The sequence below is a fragment of the Alligator sinensis genome, unplaced genomic scaffold, assembly GCF_000455745.1.
Source record: "Alligator sinensis unplaced genomic scaffold, ASM45574v1 scaffold65_3, whole genome shotgun sequence".
NCBI classification, from domain to species: Eukaryota; Metazoa; Chordata; order Crocodylia; family Alligatoridae; genus Alligator; species Alligator sinensis.
This window is the reverse complement of record NW_005842203.1, coordinates 360,626-369,277: the sequence shown is the minus strand read 5'-3', so window position 1 is coordinate 369,277 and position 8,652 is coordinate 360,626.

Genomic DNA, 8,652 nt, shown 5'->3' with positions numbered 1-8,652 from the left:
GACCCCCCCTCCCAGGTTGGGGGGGGGGGGCTCCAGTTCACCCTCTCCAGCCTTCAGCGCCAGCTGGGAAGTCCCAAGAATGGGCTTCCTCCACCACCTTCCTCTCTCCACCCCGATTTTGAAAACAGGGAGCACTGGCAAAAAACCTGGACATTGCTATGGGAGCCTGGCTTCAGGCTTCCAGCCCACAGCTAGATTTCCCTCCCCCTGGAACCAAGGGTGAACTTCTGTTTGTCTGGGGTAACATGACTCAAAATGCTTGGCAGAAATTGTTCCAAGTTACAGCTGGGAACTGCACTTCTGTCTGCATCCTTTATCTCATTGCCATTTGCCCCTTCTTCTCCTCCTACACTTGCCTTCATTTGCACAGAGAAACATGGTTAACCATGTTAGTCTGAAGTCAAGTAGAAGGCAGAGTAGATTTGTATCTTACAGATTTGTAAGAAAGTAGATTATATATATATAATCTTTCACAGCAGCAGATGAAGTAAGTTTAGCCCACAAAAGCTTGTGCCATGTGTTTGTGTAACACAGACATACTTTGGTTAGTTTATGTAGTGCAAATCTACCCTGTCTTCCACTGATACAAGCATTCTGTCATTTGGCGCTCATGTTCCTCATACACAAAACACCAATGGTGGTCATTTTTTACTACCAAAGCAATGTACAACACTGCAGTAAATACAATGCTACAATTAAAATGTGGTACTTTATCTTTAATATTAGATGAATGAAGATGAACAAAGCAGCATATTGTAATTGAAGTCAGTTAAAAGCGAGAGAGAACAAAGAGCAACATCACATACTAGCAAAATGGAATCTTACTCATAAAACCTCTGGGATCTTTTACCAAATCCAGCTTAAGTTTAGAAAGAAATCTAATTATGAGGCTGTTAACACTAGTAAGTGAAAGCTAAGCCGAGTTCTAAACCAAGACAGCTGAAGTGCCTTCACTGCCTTGTCACTAATTGGTCCTGGAGCCTGGGGAGTTCCCAGGATTGACACAGTGAAAATGAAAGGCTAGCGTTGAGTCACTGATAATTAAGTAGAAAAGAACTAAGGGAAAACCTGTTTTACCACTGGTTTGGCACTTCCAGAATGTTTGCAGTGGCCCAGGAGAAAGCAAAATGCCAGGTTGTGTAAGAAATACAATTTTTGGTTTGTGTTTTATGTTTCCACTCAAATCGAGTGGAAACAGTGGACTGCTAACAGATGTGCTGTGAGTGACCTAAGAACACTTTGGCTCTTTATGTAAATGCTAGAAAGCAATTTTCATCTTTTCCAAGAACCACCATTTCACCTCTGAATAAAAGTCAAAATGAAAAGCCTCAAAACAGATGCCATTTTAGGATTATGTCAGTCCGAGTAGTAATCATGTGTTAAAAACTCCATGTGTCAGAGCTGACTGTGCCACATATGTTTGGTAGGTAATCTGATGAGTACCAGCTAATCTGCAAAAGTGATATAACAAAACTGAGACTAAATCATAAGAATGTGTACATCTGAGAATTTTAGAACAAGCTGGCCATTTTAACTGGAAGAATAAGACCCTTTCCCCTAAGCAATTTCTGCAAACTGTCAGACATCACCAGACATGACAGCCCTTGCTTGGGTCTGGGATACGATCCACAATGTGAAATTTGCCTGGGGTTCTACAGATAGTGGAGACGGAACAAACACTTCAGTAAATGAACCTGTCTGTCTCATGGGGTGACATCAGACTGGATCGTCACACAAAATACAAATATTATTATGGAAATTGCATCTTGACACTTTGATATAACAAAAATTTCAAGAACAGCTGGAGTATTTTATCTGCAACAGTTGAAACAAACATGGGTATAGGAATAGCAAGGAAAATAATGGCTTAATTTTTGTCCTAAGATCACTAGACAAACAACTTGATACCAAACACATAAATTAAATACAAAGCACCCGATAACAGATAAGGGATGATCCTGAACAACTTTTACTTGCATAAGTAACTTTACTCCCTACTGAGTAGCACCATTCAAGTCAATGACGTTGTTTGTGGATCAAAAGACAGAGCCTTTGCTAAGGCTGGTTCTTCACTTGAAGGGAATCTATGTCAGAACTCTGCTTCAGTGGGTGCATCTACATGGGCAATTTATATGAAGCAATAAACTGTGGTGCATATCATGCCAGAGTTTATTGCTCCTAGGGGCTGTATTTGAATGTGCACCTAGGACTGCAGCATATTGAGTTGGGCTGGTCAGGCTGTCACCTCCAAATTGCTCCAACCCAGCTCAATGTGCTGCAGAGGGGCTGGCAGGGGCATGAGTGTGCTTCAGTGTGGGGCTAGCTATCAGGCAGGCATTGAAGCACACTCATGCCCTACCCAGCTGGTCAGTGTCTACATGTGTGTTGCTGCACAGTAAATAACACTACCATAGGATAGTACTTGTATTTACAAGTACTAACCTACAGTGTCATTTATTAGTTTACTGAAACCTAATAAGGCCACATGTGTAGAAATGGAGACTTTACTGCAGAGTTAATTAGGCAGCTCTGCAGTAAACATCTCTTGTAAATGTGCCCAGGGTGCATTACTTCTGGAGTTCTCTGGTTCTAGTGCTCTCCCTACAAGGTCAGTCATTCTAGGACTTGTCCCCATCTCATATTCATTCTTCCTTTGAAATCTCATATCCCATGGAGAATACAGAGGGAAGCCTACCCATGCTCTAGGTAATGTTGAGAATACTGGCTGTTTCACCATGGCAGGGGGCATAATTCATACTTCTTTCTAGCCTCTTTACTCATCTTTGAACACCTACAATGCAGCAGGGCACACTTTACATAGTAAAAGAATAGTGATTCTTACAGTCACTTGATACTTCACATTTCTTTGTATTATATTGCAGTACTAACCTGCTTTCTCTCAGTATTGCTAAAATGATAGTTCCTTCCAGGCAAGTGCGAAGGCTGCTTTTGAGTGTTTCAATGATGCAGAAGCCCATAGGGTTAAATATGATAGACTGGACATCTAAGTCTGAAAAGACACATAATGTACTTTGTTTGCAAAGTGGAATTCAGGAGATTCACCACTTATAAAAAAAACCAAACAAACCAACAAGCTGAAAATCATGCTGAAAAGTCTGGTAAGAAAAAACAAACCAACAAAATGCCAAATACACACACACACACACACACACACACACACACACACTTTTTTTTGAAGATAAGACATGTAAATGAAGATGCATTGCTGTCTGCAGTCATGAGAAACTGCATTATTCCCAATTGTGTGCGCCTTGTATAGGGTCATGTTTTTTAAAAATGGAAATAAATAACCATCCAGTTTTTAAAGAAAGATTGCATATAAAAATGGTTCAAATGGATGAATTAAAGAAGAACTTCAGATCAGGTAAACAGCAGCAGGGGAACATCATATCAAACCTGCATCTCCTAGCTCCTGTCTTTAGCAGTCAGTAGATTAAGGATTTTTGATCTCTCCTGGTAAAGATGTTCTACGTTGTATGGACTATTTCAATATACATGCAGCCAGAGAAGTAAAGAAAAAAGAAGTATTACTGTACCCTTAGAGACTGGGGCACTCCCCTGGGAGGGAGGAGACCTGTTCCTGCTCTAAGGTAAACTTACATAAAATATAAACCAGTCATTGAAACAAGGACTAGAGCCCATGTCCCCCCTGGCTCCCAGTGAAGTATCTCAAACACTAAGGCTACAGTGTAATGATTTTTGCTTTGGCTACATAAATATTTAAATTTTCTTTGCCATCATTTGGGTTGTGGACATTCATCACTAACATTATTGCAACGGGGATAAGTTTCTTTAACACTTGCTCCAAAGCCCCCTGAAGTCAATGGAAATAATTCATTCTCCAGATCAGAACTTTAATAAGAAAGATTTACTTGTACATAAAAGAACTTTTTTATTTCTTTGAATGAGTTTCTCAAGTTAGGAGAACAACACACAGGAGGCAGAAAATTCAATTAATTCTGCCTTATAGGATTTTCATCCATTTGGTGTACAGCTGCAAGTATAGATGCAAATGTTGTACTTGTCACAGGCCCAGCTCACAAAGAACCATACGGGGAGCAGACATGCAAAACTTCATGAATGCCAAACATAAGCTAAGTATAAACATTTATTTTCAATCTTCCTATATATTTCTGTGGCTTTAATAGAAATCTATGAAAGATCTATAGAGGCCAAAAATAAAACTTGTGATTCACACCAATTTTAAAACAGAGATTGTGTAAATAGAAGTTTCTCTCCTGTATTTTAAAGTAATACGTTCAAATCTTGTTTAGGATCTTTTTAAATTATGTTTTCTCTCAGCATATTGTGTATAGCTTGCTTCAGAAATAATCATAGAATCATTAAAAATATATGGCTGGAAGGGACTTAGGTGGTCACTGGTCCTTGTATAAACTATCCCAAACAAGTATTTGACTAAGCTGCTCTTAAAAAACTGCTTATGATGGAAATTCTATAACCCTTCTGTTTCAGTGCTTAACCTAACCACCCTCATACTTAGACCTCCCTGAATCCAGAATTTACTTTCCATTGATTAGTATTCTTAAATCCCCCTTGCCTTTTCTATCATCTCATCTCTCTGATTTTTTGTTTTCATTTAGATTCATAGATGTTAAGGTCACAGAGGCCACGTCTACACAAGACACTACTGCAAAGTCGTTACTGCACATTTATTTAATCCTTGTATAAACAAGAAGGAAATAAATGCTCAGTAACCCAAGTTACTGTGCAGAAGCACTGGCAAACATCTTTTTGTGACACTATTGTGTAGTTGCCTAATACTACTGCACAGTAGTGTTGTGTCACAGATTTGCCACACGACGCTACTGTGCAGTAGTATTTGGCTACTGTGCAGTCAGCATCTCATGTAGACACACTCAGGGATGACAATAATCACTATGGTAGTATTGGAGTGATGTTGTAGCTGTAATGGTCCAGGAATTATTTGAGGCAAGGATTTTGTGTGTGATATCACCCCCAAAAAATCCTTGCCTCTTGATTAAACAACATTTTGCAGTCTGATCTTCTGTATTGCACAGGAGCCCTATCTAATAATTTCTGCATCAAACCCAAAGCAGCTGATTTACCCATAGTATATCACTTAGAGAGATGCACATTCTTCACTCGAAGATTTCAAGAAATGAGGAATCCACCATATCTGTATCTAATTACACTCATTATTAAACACGTGTATGCTATTTCTATGCTGAATTTGTCTCTTTTTTTTTAGCTCAGTTAAATAGCTGTCACCTATCAAAATGTCTTTTCTATGTAGATATCTGAAAACTGTTAAGTTACCCTTTAAGTTTTTCTTCAATGGACTAAAAAATCTTGAGTGACTTTAGTTTCTTAGTATCAATTCATCATTTCATCTCTATTCACAACCAAGAGGTTGTCTCTTGCTTCTTATTGACCAATGATCCAAGCTGTAGTCACTCATTCATTTAATTTTAAGGCCTGCCACATTATCTTCCTTGAAACATTCTTTCACATGCTGTCTCTATAAAAAAAATAATGAATTTAAACTGGTTAGGATACCGATGGATTGAAAACACTGTCTATGTTGTCTTATTGTTTTCTTGGATTTTCTCATCTTTATGTTTGTTCTTTTCTATCAGGACAAGTTCACACATGGTGAGCAGCATCCTCCTGTAGTTAGGCTACTGCTGGTACCCAACTTAACCATTTAAAGGCAGCTTTGGCATCTCTCCACAAGACGTCAGTGCTGTCTAGGCATACCCATTTTTAGTCCCCCCTTACTGTCCTTTTGCTCACCCTGAGGAATGGACTCACTGGCCCATGAGTAGGGTTATTATTTCTTGCATCTCAAAATGGAACACTCTGCTCCCCCTATGAGCGCACACCCCATGGCTTTCTGGCACTCTCAGCTGTCCCCAAACTCTGGCCTTAGCTAAGCGTGCTGGGAGGAGAGAAGTAGATACATCCCTGAAAACAGAACACAAATGTTTAATTGCCCAAAATGATAGAATACTCAGAGAGGTGTGTAAAACAGATCTGTCCTGGCAAAAATAGGATGAATAGTCACCATACTAAGGAGGCCCTTTCCAATCATGAGTTTCACATCAGGGTGTATGTAGGGAATGTAATATCCCAGGCCTGCAAATCATCCCCTCAGGTTTTAGTAATACCAATCAAATAAAATGTCTACATAAATATTTTAAAATGCTTCTTGTTTTTTATCCAGGCTTCTAGCATTAGGTAACTGAAGAATTTCATTTCCTTGTATCTCTGCTTGCCTTGAGTCTTTATATTCATGCTATCCTGAGATTAGCAACAGTATATGTGTGTTCAAAGCTAGAATGCTTTTAAGTAAAGCCATTCTTTTTAATCTAAAAATCAAAGTTTATTTCAAATATATAGAAAGGTTTAACAAGCAAACTACTTATGCCCACTGAGCAATATACTTACAGGAAATATTATGTAAATACATTTATGGACAATGGCTTTGAAAATGTCAAGAATCACTTCTAGAAATGCTGGATCAAAAATAATAATAATAAAGTGCTATACTTTCATCCTTTCTTTATACACAGGTTAACCACTTAGATTTTTCTAATAAATCCACTAAGCCAGCAGCTAAACACTTCCCAACATCAGGTATGCTTTGTTTTGTGATAAGATATTTGCATAGGATGTTTTTTATGTTCCTGCACTGACACACGATATTGAGCAAATAAAATTTTGGATAACAAGCACTTGCTGGGCCAAATCACACTGAAAACAAACACAGCAAATGCAGCACAATGGTTGTCATGCATAACATAAAACCAATATCATCTTTTGATTAACATGATAAATTTGAAGTATATTACAAACGGTCCTAAGTTGAAATGCCATTAGGTCTGTAATGATCTCAAGGTTAATCAGCAAAAACTAATATTTTATGTTGCTGATCTTATAGCATATATTGCATCCAACAATAGTTAAACAAAATATAATATTCCAAGAGCTACTACAGAGCACTGCTCATATGATAGACGTTAGTCACCTCTATTACTCTAGTTCTGCCATGCAAACCACAGGAATGGGCACAGTGAGACAGCATATATAGACTAGAATATTATTACTTGATACTACATGGATCTGAACTCTTCTACACATGCAATATTTGGTAATAGGCACATGGATATTCTGGGGGAAAAAAAAACAGCTACCTTGGGGACAAATGTTACAGTGACATGATTCAAGCCTTTGAACCAAGGAAAATCTTCCTTACCTCAGCACATTTTATTCCAGTTCCAATCCAGAGTGATTACTTCCCTACTCAGCTTAGTTTCTTCCTGGGATACTTAATTGTTTGTGTGAGGTTCACTTTATTCATCTACCCATGGTTCTATTGTGTGGCTCAAAATTGCCATTTTCCAAAAGCAATAACAAAACTAGCATTTTAGAACATTTTCAGTGTGAAAGGAAGACTGTAAAGTAATATACCATCTTTAAAGGAGTGGGTGTTTAAGCTCTTGTAATAGCTTTGCTGTTATAAAAGCAATCAAGGGAGTTAATTGATCTTGTATTTTTTTAGAAAGCCTGTCAAGGCTATACAGAACCCACACAGGCACTTTTCTATAATAGAAAATCTAATTACATGATTCAAAGAACTATTATTCACATTTTTAAAGCCAGAAGGGACCATTGTGATCACCTAGTTCAGTGGTTCTCAACCTTTGTAGACTCAGGGCACTCTATCACTTTTCCAAATTTGGCAACACCCTGATTGAGAACCACTGTTCCAGAAGCATAGCGAATTATGTCTACACCCTAGGTGCAGTGCGGGTTGTGCAGAGCACAGGAGAATGAAAGGATGAAGGAGCCAGGCAGAGTCCTCCTACCAGGGTGTGAACTCACCCTGCGACTGGAGGCTCCCTATAGGAAGCCAGGGCAGAGTCCTCTCCTAAACCACACTCACACTTCCTTCCATTAATCCTCTTGTGTCCAGATGAGCCCACACATGCTTCTTGCAGCATCTCAAACCCCTTTGAGATACTGCAAGAGGCACGTGCAGGAACAAGAAAATGTTCCCTGCACTGCAAATTTGAAGCACGGAGGCAAAATTAGACCCCTGGATATCCAGGGATCAAAAAACCCCGCAGAAAAAAAAAAAGGGGGGGTGGGGGGGCAACCAGAGGCTGGGTCCTCCATAGAGACGCTCTGGCTGCCAGAGTGTCTCTATGGTTAGCCCTCACCCTGGTGTTGAAGCACGCAGGCAATGTGCCAGCATCAGGGAGCTGGACCTAGGCTCCACTGCCAGTAAGTAAGGGGTCGGGGGATCTGTAGGAGCCAGCGGGGGATGGGGCCAGGTGGGGCAGCAATCCAGGGGACTGGGAGAGCAAGGAGGGGTGGGATGGGGCATGTGAGCCCTGCAGCAGGGAAACATAACCCCTGTGGGGGGGGGAGCAAAACATATATTCATCTATTCATGAAACATGTATTTAGAATTCACTTTATTATGATAGAGACACTGGTAGTCTTCCAAACTGCTTGAATATAGTAGATATAACAATAAAACTTTGCCCAACTGATTTCTCTCTCTTTCTCTAGTGGTCTTTTGTTTTAATTGTGGAGGAACATAGATTTTGGTGTATTTTACAGAGTGACTTTGGGATTTTTTTT